We start from the raw sequence: 11,707 nt of genomic DNA, 5'->3' as shown, positions 1-11,707 counted from the left end.
CTCGTTTCAGCATCAGTTCTGGCGGCCGCTCCGCCGAGGCCGCTGCTTCTCACCTCTCTTGTGTGAGGAACATTCTAGTGCTCGCCACGTGCAGCACCGTGACTGGCCACCGGAAGCAAAAGTGCTGCAGAGCATTAACATGTATTAAAAGGCTAGCGAATACACACTTGTCTCACATCCATCCATCCATCCATCCATCCATCCATCCATCCATCCCTCCATCCCTCCCTCCATCCATCCCTCCCTCCCTCCCTCCCTCCCAGGCTGACACAGAAAGAAACGCATACTGAAAAAATAAAAACAGTTCTATGCAGAGCGTAAAGAACAATGAAATTCTCCAGTTATGGTAACATCACACACAGCCCGTCATGCACTGCTTATGACTACACACATGACATTACTATAACAACTCCAATCACAATGACATCACTGATTATACGACCGTGGTGACCATAACCGCACTTTGAGTGTTTTTTTTCTTTCACTGAATTTCGGAGATTTTTATAAACAAATATCCGAGTAAAAAATATCCATAATTTACTGTTCTTTTTTTAAATCCTACGCCGTGCCATTGCCAAGGGCATTTGGCCGCGTGCAGCGAGGCGTGGCCAGACCATGCACTCATCACCTATGTGGTCAGAGCCCACTGCCCTTTGAAACTGTACATCGATGACCAATGTCCACAGAGCATGGCATGTGTGCCTGCCCTGCACCAGTCTCCGCCCAAGACAGCCGTGCACAGCTTTGAGACGTGCCCCGCCAGGTCAGGCTGCGGGGCTGCCTGCATCCGGCCCGATGCCCAGACCCCATGCCACTGAACACGGGCCTGGCTACACGCCACGACCGGTGCCAGCTCCCACCCAGCAAACCGACTGCACGGCCGGCGGTGGTGGCAGGCCCTGCCCGCCCCCGGCTGCAGAGGGCCTCCAGGTGGAACATCTGGCTTGTGGCCAGTCCCTGCATCAGCCCCGCCCAGCATTACCCTGCTGTGCAGAGCCTGGGCTGTGCACAGCAGGGTCTGAGTGGCCAACCGTGGGCGAGTGCCCTCTCCAGTCACGCCCTGCTCAGGAATACATCTCTGGCCCTAGCCTGAGGTCCCGCCTGATGCCCCCCGCCTGCCCCAGGGAGCAGAGCTGATCATGCATACAATGACAACAACAGAGGGGTGCCCTGTCTGGATACATTCAACCAAAAAACACAGGTGACGTGAAGATCGGGAGGGCAGCAGTAAGATGACAGAGAGGGAGTGACTCGGGGCGTGGCTCACAATGGTATTTGTGTGTTACTTGAACTTGCAAAATACCTTATATTCTGAATGGAAACTTCCATTTAGTGTTCACGATAGGTGAGTTTACACGTGTAAAGAGATTTGATCACACAGCACTTGAACATGGCCTCTGGATGTGCACCCCTGCCCCCTCCCCAAATACCAGCCGTGCACATCCAGAGGCCATGTTCAAGTGCTGTGTGATCAAATCTCGAAATTTTCTTTAGGTTGAGGTGAGCGAAGGAGCTCGAGAAAGAAACCTGCATTAGTCGAGAACCAGTGGCACAAGGAAGGTGATGCCATATTGGCCTCTGCTTCTCCAGGATATACTCGGATACACAATATTAATATTATACCGAGACCGAGACCCTAATACGAATCGTCGACTAATGAGGATGGGCAGTAAAACCTATTTTTAACAACAGAGACGTTCGAAATCACTAGAATTCAGTACGGGATGGCAACTTTGATTTCATCTTTAACAGGAATTATCTGACAAACAAGTATTCCCTGGGCTTTGTCGTTGTTGAATATATCCGTGGTCCTGATGAAGGTGGCGCTTATGCCATTAAAACGCGTCGACCATTGACCATTGACACTACCATCCTGCTTTTGCAGTTGTCTTGCAAGTTATAGGAGACCATTGTGTGTCCTTTGTCTCCAATGTTCATTATACGATAAAAAAATGTTGTCTCTTTTGTGTGAATTTTGATGTGTATGTGAAAGGTGTATGAATGTGGAATGATCTGGTATGTATGTAGATGAGATTGTGGGATGACATACAGTTTTTTTGTGATTTATCTTAGTGTGTCCTAGGGATTATTGTTTGATGTTAATTAATATGATGCATTATCACTGTAATGGATATAGTCAGTGATTGTTAAATACAAAAAGGAAATGCAAAATAGAACAATTTTTGATAATGAAAAGAAATGTATTGAATTTTCTCTACAAAAATAAAAAAACAGAGTAAATTGAAGAAATAATAAAAAAATAAAATAGTAAAAATGATTATTCTATGTGTAGTGCATCACTGTTTTTAGGCCCTTCTTTCCCTTATCACAATTAAGTTGTATTTTAAGAAATATAGGTCGTGAGGGAATTTTCATTACAGGATGGTCTTCATTTCCCCTTCTTTTCCCTGACCTTAAGTTATTTTCAAGGGGGTCCCATATTTTTTGCTGTCCATGCACCATGTCATGCATGGCACACAGTGCACACACAACAGTGCAAGCAGAGGGGGGCACGATATCTGGCCCCATGCACAACCCCTGGGCAAATTCACCTTAGGGGCCTGTTTGGGCCCCATTCCCTTTTGCCAACCTTTTCATGGCGAGTTCCCCGCCATGAACAGGTTGGCGGAAAGGCAGGTCGTGATCAGTAAAGTGGTGCCGGCATTGCCACCGTTGATCACCACCTTACCCACTGCCACCCCGCTGGGATCCAGGATCCTGGTGGTGGCGGCGGTCTTGCGTGAGGCTTGTGGCGATCCGACCGCCAACCTCGTTATTGGACCGTTGGACCGCTGAGGAGGCGGCGTTTGGACCACCACTGTGGTACGGCTGCCGTTAGACCGCCTTACTCGTAATCGGGCCTTAAGTGTTGGTAAAAGCGTGTGATTTTGTACATTGACATACTGAAGGCGCACCATTGTGTACCAGTGGAGGTATTCACATGGGCATTGCATAGTACTCTGTGGCCCTAAGGTTTTGTAGTTAATAGCACAGGTTCATCTGTTTTCCTTACGACAGTGTCACTACAACCTGTAAAACTGCCTTTGGGAGGCTGAAATACTGCTGGCATGATTTATAACTAGCAACTCGTGTCATGTATGATGTCACGTGATTTTAACAGTGAGGTCAGAAGTGGTGCATGGCTGAGGTGAGAGTTAAAGGTGTCTTGGTACTTTAACTGGGGAGTGTCAAGTATTAATAGCCATTACTTTATGTATTGTATTATACACATTCAATCATGAACATTGTGTCCTTCGATTGCTTCCCCCACAATCATAACTGATCCTTAACAAGGGTTTTTGCGATTCATGTGAACGGTTTTCTGATGAAATATCTCTCATGACCTCAAAGATTTCCTTTTGTCCTGATGGGTGTTGGCCACTGTGAAGATGGTGGCCATGGAGAGATTCTAATCACTTATATTGAGAATTCTTCGGTCACGCATGAAGGCCGACACACGTCGCTGGCTCTTACCACGATATATCGTAAAGCTATAGTAAAGTGAATAATCCCTCATGTACGACCTGTCCGTGCCTCCAGCTCTTTCTTCCCAAACATTTATGGCCATGCATTTTCCCAAAGATTGTGATCATCCATTGATAAAGGCATAATGTGCCCAGGTGCAATGGACAGCTGGGCGAAAGTACAAACCAGGCAAATGTAGCCAGGCGCTGTATGCCCACTAAACCTGGCACATTTTCGTTCCGCTGCGTTTTCAGTAAAGTAAGTTCAGTAAGTTGTATAATCGAACTTTTGGACCACTTTAGAACTTGGCTACCTCTAAACTGGAGAAAATAAGAACGAGGTCAATTTAGGAACCTTTTATTTATGTAAAGTTTGGTGCAGGCTGGTTACAGGGGGCAAAGTTACATTTATGCGACCCAAACACGGGGTTTCCTATGGAAATATGTTAACAATCGGGTCGTGAATGCAGCCTCTGTAGAAAGAGGTACACTATGTTATGATTGTGTTGCTCATAAATCGTGAATTTCAGTATCTTTAGATTCTACACTGTAACGAGACTTCAAATAAAGTTATTTTATTTATCTAACAAACATTATTTTGTCTTCTGAATAAAAATAAAAAAACAAGTTTTCGCTTACAAAGTATTTTCAGTTAATTAATTTTTTTGTACTTGTATACTTTTTGGCCCCCACGAAACCAAGGCATCGATGAGCACACTCGCGCAACCTTAGAGGAGGCTGTGGGTACAGTGCCTATGCTCTGCTCTAGCCCATGCCCCAGCGCCCCATGTACCCGCATTTGGCCATGCTCATTGTTTTCTGTGAGCAGGGCCTGCACCCAGGGACCATGCCTCTAGAAATCACTGCACAGTCCTCTCCGCTGTCTGCTTGGTGGTCAGGGTGGGGGGCTGGCCTATCAGACGGGTCCTGAGGCGGCCCCTGTGCATGTTGTAGCCAGTAGGCTTTGGATGCAGCGCCTGGGACTCGGTACCCTCAGAGCTCCAAGCACACAGCCTCGGCCATGTGCAGTGTGCTATGGGTGTGGAGCAAGGTCTTCTCCCTGTGCTCAGGCCCTGCACCCGCAGAGCCCACATTGCACATATAGCCATGCTCAGCGCTTGGGGAGCACACTACTGCACTCCTCCTGGATTCTGGTCCTAAAACACGATTTAGGTTACGCTGAACCTAGGTTACTACGTTCCGTATCAATTTTTCAGTTCCTAAATAATGTCAGATTTTTCGATGGTATCTTGGGCATTAACTCATGGGATATGTTGAAATTGATAGAACAAAAAAGCTCAATTTATGGGACGATGGGCACGTGGGATCTGGATTTTTCCCTGAGGAGTGGTAATCCTTCCTATCAGGATTTGAACCTGTGGTTTGACACGCATACACAGATCTCTGGAGCCTTTGCTTAACACGTTGAGCTATCTTACATTACTCACGGGGCCTTAAACCTGCGATGCAGACAGTGCTGCAAGGCTCTGCCGTCCTGACTTTCTGTCAGTGGAGACCAGAACTTGCCTGAGGCTCCCTTTTTAGGTCGTAGCCTACCAGCCAACACAGCTGTCTGGTTGCGAAAAGATATCTGTGGCCGTTCTGAAAGCTTCCCTGGGAATGCGTTCAGCCCATTGCTTACCATTGGCATTGTGGTTTGTAACTCACATTTTCTCTCTTCTAGTTGCGGGACTTATTTGTTTTCAGCTGTCCAGCATATCGTCATCGCACCCATGGAGCGAACCTTGTTCCCCATCACTCCTTGTATTCTTCCAAGAGTCCTCGATTTCTGTGAACATGCCTTTACATTTTATTCTTGTCTTGTCACATTTGATGTGCATTCAAAGACAGAGGTCAAATGTCCGGCTCTGCCGTTCGAGGGTGTTTGGTGTTTACTTTTCTTTCTCTGACTTCAAAGTGAGAGGATTTATGTGAAAATCTTGTCGGGCACTAGGAAAGAAAAGTTCTTTTCTAGCCCGCAATTTTTTTAAACTTAATTAACTGTGTATTCAGAATATATCAGAATTATGAAAGCACAAATGAAACACCTTTTTTTGTAATCTGGAAGTGTGGTGGAAATAAATATTTTGAGCCGATCAAAACCAATCAGTACACCAAGTGATGTCAATTCCATACATTATCATTTGTGTGCCTTATAGTTTTATCATTAAAACTGTAAGTGAAAATGTAATGGTCATTTCAATTGAAAATGAGTTGTCTGTAATGGCAGTGCGCTACCACACCATGCATACTCCACACTACGCCACTCCACTCTACAACACTCCACTCCACTGCACTCTAGGCCCCTCAACTCTAAGCCATGACACGAATCTCCACTCCACTCCATCACATTCCACTCTATGCCATCTCATACTAGGCCACTCTCCTCCACTCTACAACACTCCACTGCACTCTAGGCCCCTCAACTCTAAGCCATGACACGAATCTCCACTCCATCACATTCCACTCTATGCCATCTCATACTAGGCCACTCTCCGCCACTCTCCGCCACTCCATGCCACTTTACTCCACTCCATGCCACTTTACTCCACTCTGACAATTTACTGCACTCTACTCCACTCTACCCTACTCTACTCCACCCCACTCTACTTTACTCCACTCTACACCCCTAAATGTCACTCTACTCACCTCCACCACTTTATGCCAATCTGCGCCATTCCACTTTATTCTATGACTCTACACCCCTCCACACTAATCCACTCACTCTACTCCATTCCTCGCCACTCTACTTCTCGCTCCTCTAGGTCACTAACTTTAAGCCATTCTAAACAGCAGCCGCAGGGTTGTAAAACATGGATAAGACACATTGGCAAAGTCAAAAGCTCTTGTGTAGGCGAGACATATTGGCTTTGTCAATGCTTGTATTTCTCCGACGTCAGTCAATTCGGTCCCAAAACGCTGGACACTTCTGGTATATGCCTGGCCTGCAAGCGCCCTATTATACACTAAATGTATTCTCATATTATTAACCGTGGCGGGCACTTAAGGCCGGCTCCGCAGTGCATAAGTGCGGCCTCCGACCCTGCACCTGAGCACAGCCGCCACACCTGGCTGGGTGAGTCTGAGGGCAGCAGACGGGGAGCAGGCTGGGACAAAGGTAACTTGTACATCATCCTGACATCCGGGTCAGAGGTCGCCAGGGCGGAGCAGGCTGCCGATGTGACACCTCACTTCATCTTGTGGGCCCTGGTTTGGGGCTGCTGGCCTGGAAACGTGGAAAACACAGCCTCGGTAATGTGCATTAGGAATAAAAATGCCGCCTGTGGTCGTGGCTCAGCCACACTTCCCCTCCAGTCATTTATCAAGATTTTTCACCCCAAGTCGAGGCACTCGGCGATGAGGAGAGGAGGGGGTGCAGTCGTAGGGATGAAAACACCTACTTTTAGCTTCAGCAGAATGACGTCCTGATCTAAAAGCAGACAGCTCTCAAATAGGATTAAGAAACAGAGCCGCGTCCTGCCCGGATTTGGCCATCAATGATGGCCCTGCGGTTGCTGGGTGATCCGTTTAGAGTGCACCTGGCAGTTCAGTCTGGACTGTTCCATTTAGGGCAGGAGAGGTCTCATCTGCATATAGCTGGTCCTTGTTCGATAATGGGCAAAAAAACAATGGACTGGAATGCGGGGAGAGCGAGTGTCAGAGCTGAGAGTTTTGTAAATTTCCATCCATCGTCTGTGTGTTCTAGTGATTAAAAGGCCCGCCTTTTATCAGCTAATTTGATTGACCTTCCTGTGGCTCCCTAGGGGTTTAGGGGGTCTTCCGGTAAGGACCGGAAATACAAATGAAGATATCAGCTGCACACAGCAGAGCCTTACTTTGCACCTTTCCTTGTTGCCAAGTAGTTACTTGGATGTCGGATTCTATTTAATGGACAATAGTATGGGTAAATTACCAAAACAAGAAGCCATTTTTAATATTGTGCTTCCGACCACAATTTTGCCATCTCTAAAAACTGTAAATCCCAGGTGTTATCACTTTACCAATCTCTTATGCTGAGAAGAATGAGTTGGCCGTGATGGGACTCAAACTGGTGAGCTCTTGGTTAATGCCAGTAGGAAGAATGTGAGGCCTGCAGAACTCAGCACAATATTCCAGATGAGCCCTCAGAACTGGCAGAATGCAGCAGAGATGCCACCCAGATCTAGACACAGCGTGCCTGAAGAGGACTCCAGGAACAAGACACAAGGACACAGGCCTTCAACACTGGATACACACTCCAGCAAGGCCGGGCGGGAAACAAAACAAAATGTAACCAGGCAAAAATATTCAAACCAGCCAAACCCGACAGGAGGCAACTACTAGAATGGGACTATGGGGGGGGGGGTTTCAAAGCAGCTCATCCTTCCCTGAAAGTGCCTCCCCCTGCCCCCAGCCTGCAGCCTCCTGGGGAAATGCAGAGTGACAGAATGGTTAGTCCAACCCTGAAGAGTGTTCAAGAGCTGAACCCCACACTCCAGGCGTAGCATCCTGAACTGAACACAATATTCAAGGTCAGGCTTTACTAGTGATGCGTACAGTGCTAAAACCTTCTGCTGACTCCCCAAATAACCCAGCTTGAGCTCAGTTCCACCTGTGAGTAGGCCATCCAGTCCAGGGCTGTTCTTTGCATTCAAGGATTTGTAGCCCCAGATATTTGATTATAGAATCAGGATGACAAGTATCAGAATGCAAAGACAATATCTGGAGTGCGTGAACTACTCATGCATGAGCTCGGTAATGTTGAGAGTAAGATCGGCTTACTCACATTGAGTTCCGCCGATATTACTCCGAGATGATTGAGGCATGAGAACATGCACCGTATGTCCCTGTGCTGACATTTTTCTTTGTATGTGAAGGTTCCACTTGGTGCTGCCTTTTGCTTTTTTTGTTCCATTGTTCTTTGCCCTCTATCACTCAGATAGGGATCAGCAAAAAAACATAAGGATCCAACAACAGCACCAAGCCTGCTTCTCCTCTTACACCTCCTTCTCTTAGAATCCCTAAGAGATCATCCGTTAAAGCCCTTCCTCTTGCAGACATCACCAACATGATCAGCTCCCTCAAAATCACTCTCTATGAATATGACATTTTACTGCGGTTATTCCTCAAAGCTCTCTTCAGGGAAGCTCTCTCCCCTACACTCCTCATGTTTTCAATGCCTCCCTCACTCAACAACAAGGTGATGGATGGAATGCTTGAATTAATTTTGGCCACTGTCAATAACTCGGGCCACACCCTAAGTCATACTTTTTCACCCACCATGTCACCCAGCCATATGCAAATCACCCTTCACCCTGCTCTAATCGGAACAGGCCAGCCCAGCTCGAACTGCCATGCCAGGTCCTCTCTGAACAGAAAAACAAGCAATCCAGGACTGGTTTTGCCCCTATTATGGGCTCATCAGCTAGGTATAGATTGATTCCAGTGGCACAGTGAGCATGGGACACAAATCTGGGCATATCCACCGCACTTAGGGCAGCAACTACAACAACAACAAGGTGTTGGATGGAATGCTTGAATTATTTTCAGCCAATCCTGGATTACTTGTGTTCTGGTTCAGGGAGGACCTGACTTGGCAGTTTGGCTGGATTGTTCCAATTGGAGTAGGGTCAAGACTGATTTGCATAAAGCTTGGTCAAAACTAAGGTGCCATGGTGCACAAAATAATGTTGGACTGTGATGTGGCCCGAGTAGTTACCAGTATCTGAGACTAATTTAAGCATTCCATCCATCACTTTTTTGTATACTTTAATCCCTCACTCAAGGCGTCTTCCCACAGGCTTTTAAGACATGCTAGATCCTCCCACTCCTCAACAAACCTATGCTAGACCCTGATAACATTGACAACTACTGGCTCATGACTGACGTAACTTTCATCAGCAGGATGGTTGAAAAATCATTCTATACTCCACTCCCAAAAAAAAATATATCATCCAGGCGGTGATTATTTCCCACTTGGACTACTGCAACGTTCTATATCTTGGAGTTACAAAAGGTAGAATGAGAATGTTGCAGAGAGTACAGAATACCGCAGCCTGTATGTTACTTAACATCCGAAGACGCTCCCCATTAGGGGTGGCTCTTGTAGAATTACACTGGCTCCCGGTGTACGACAGAGTGATTTTCAAAGCTCTAAGCTTCTGTCATAGAATTTTGAATGAGAAAGACCGTAGCTACTTGTTTTCCTTGATTATACCTTATAGTCCTATTAGGAATCTTAGGTCTTCAGGCACTGCAAGGCTGGTTATCCCAAAAAGGCAAAGAGCGCTGTCGGGAGGAAGATCGCTTGGCTTTCTTGCAGCTAAAATGTGGAACCAGCTGCCGCTGGATCTGAGGATGCAGCCCTCAGAAATGCTGTTTCGTAGGAAGTTAAAAACGTGTTTTTTTAAGATATCCCAGGCCATTTAGCTGTGATGCAGCTGATGGAGTCTTTGCTTCTGACAAGGAAAAATAATTCTTAGTGCGGGGACACTCTGTTGGAGTAACCAGGTGCTTTATAAACGTCTAATCTAATCAAGATTACATCCATGCTAACCATCTCCTGTATGACTACCAGTCTGACTTCACATCAGACTGAGCATGGAGACTGCTACCTAACACACTGTCGATTTTACCCTCCTTACCACAGAGGAAGATGAACCAAGCCTACCAATATTTCTGGACTATTCATCTGCCTCTGACAGAGTTGACCATCTTGCGCTGATTCAGATCTTGGAGTCTTGGATAGTATTAGTGGGCAATGTCTTTCACTGGTTCTCCTCCTACATTTCTGACAGAAACTAGTTCACTTGCATGATTGCCCTCAAGTCCCTATCATCTGTTGAGTCCCTTAGGAGTCCATACTGTCCCTCATCATCTTCAATCTCTACATGGAGCTCCTTGGGGCTCTACCCATAGATAACAATAACACAATTCACCAATATGCCAAGCATACAGAACCCTAGTTGAAAGCCTCCTCTGCTCCAGACAACCAATGCTTCAAACATACCCTGCACTTCATCCAGACATCCTGATTCTCAACCCCACTGAGACAGAATTTGTGTTATTTGCAAAGAACAAGCAAGCAATAGTAGAAAACTAGGCTTCATAACATGAAACTTGATTGATGGCTTCAAACTCAACCTTCACTTAATGCCAAGTCATTTGGATTCACTCTGGACACCAACTTTACCCTCAAGGAACACATTGCCAAATTAACACAAAGGCAGTTTGGTACCCGCTCTCTTATAATGAAAGAGAAACCTTTTCTTTTAGAAAGTGACTTTAGAACGACTGTTCAAGCCCTCGTACTCTTGCATCTTGATGGTGATAACAATCTTCTCCACGGCCCCCCCTTACTCCACACTGGCCCCCTTAAGGTCACATGGCATCCTGCCGTGCGTCTCATCCAGGGCCTGAAGAATTATGATCTCATCACCTCCCCATCCTGATGGCACTCCATTGGCCCCCCCTTTCCCCCAGCCAATCCGTATCTATTTCGAACCCCAGCTGCATAATTTACAAAGCTATATGACGAGCACTCCTGCTTAACTTGCAGACCAGCTCACGTCTCTGGAGTCTGTCAGCACACCATTCACCATCAGAAAGGAGATTGTGAAGTGTAAATAAACAGAGAAAAAAACAAGGCCACAGGCATTTTCCAGCCATTTACCCAAGAAATGTAATAACATCCCAGTCATATTTAGGACCATCCCAACGCTGCTCCAATTGAGGAAAGAGTTAAAGACACACCTCTTTAAAGAATATTGCATTCAGAATGCAGTTGCACTACACTTCTCTCCCAGAACCCAGCTACTTCTCCTGTCATTCGTTGACTTTATGCTTGTCTTTAAACCTGTACAGCACTGCTGCCATGGGCTAGGTTCGCACTATCAAATAACACAACCATACATACATCCATACATTGTTTACCTGTTTTTCTACCGCTGCTGCCTGCAATATACTTGTAAAACAAAGGGGGACCCAGTAACCCTGGTATCTGGGTAGTACAGTAATAAGGGAAACAATGGTCCCTGAACGGGGAAGTGTGAACCTCATCTTCCATGGTAAACTAGTGAATAATCATTGGTAGATTGGTTTTCAAGAAAAAAACCATTTATTCAGTTGTTCAACATTTAGAACCATAGAAAGAACTCATTAAATTCTATTGTTTTATACATTTGAAATAGAAGTGGTTTTCCCCAAACAATGCAGTGATAGTGAGGTAAGTGAGTAAGAAGTACGCTAGTGCTATACAGTATATA

The sequence above is a fragment of the Triturus cristatus genome, chromosome 4_2 (assembly GCF_964204655.1).
Source record: "Triturus cristatus chromosome 4_2, aTriCri1.1, whole genome shotgun sequence".
NCBI classification, from domain to species: Eukaryota; Metazoa; Chordata; class Amphibia; order Caudata; family Salamandridae; genus Triturus; species Triturus cristatus.
The sequence above is the reverse complement of the archived record's forward strand: the minus strand, read 5'-3'. Positions refer to the sequence as shown.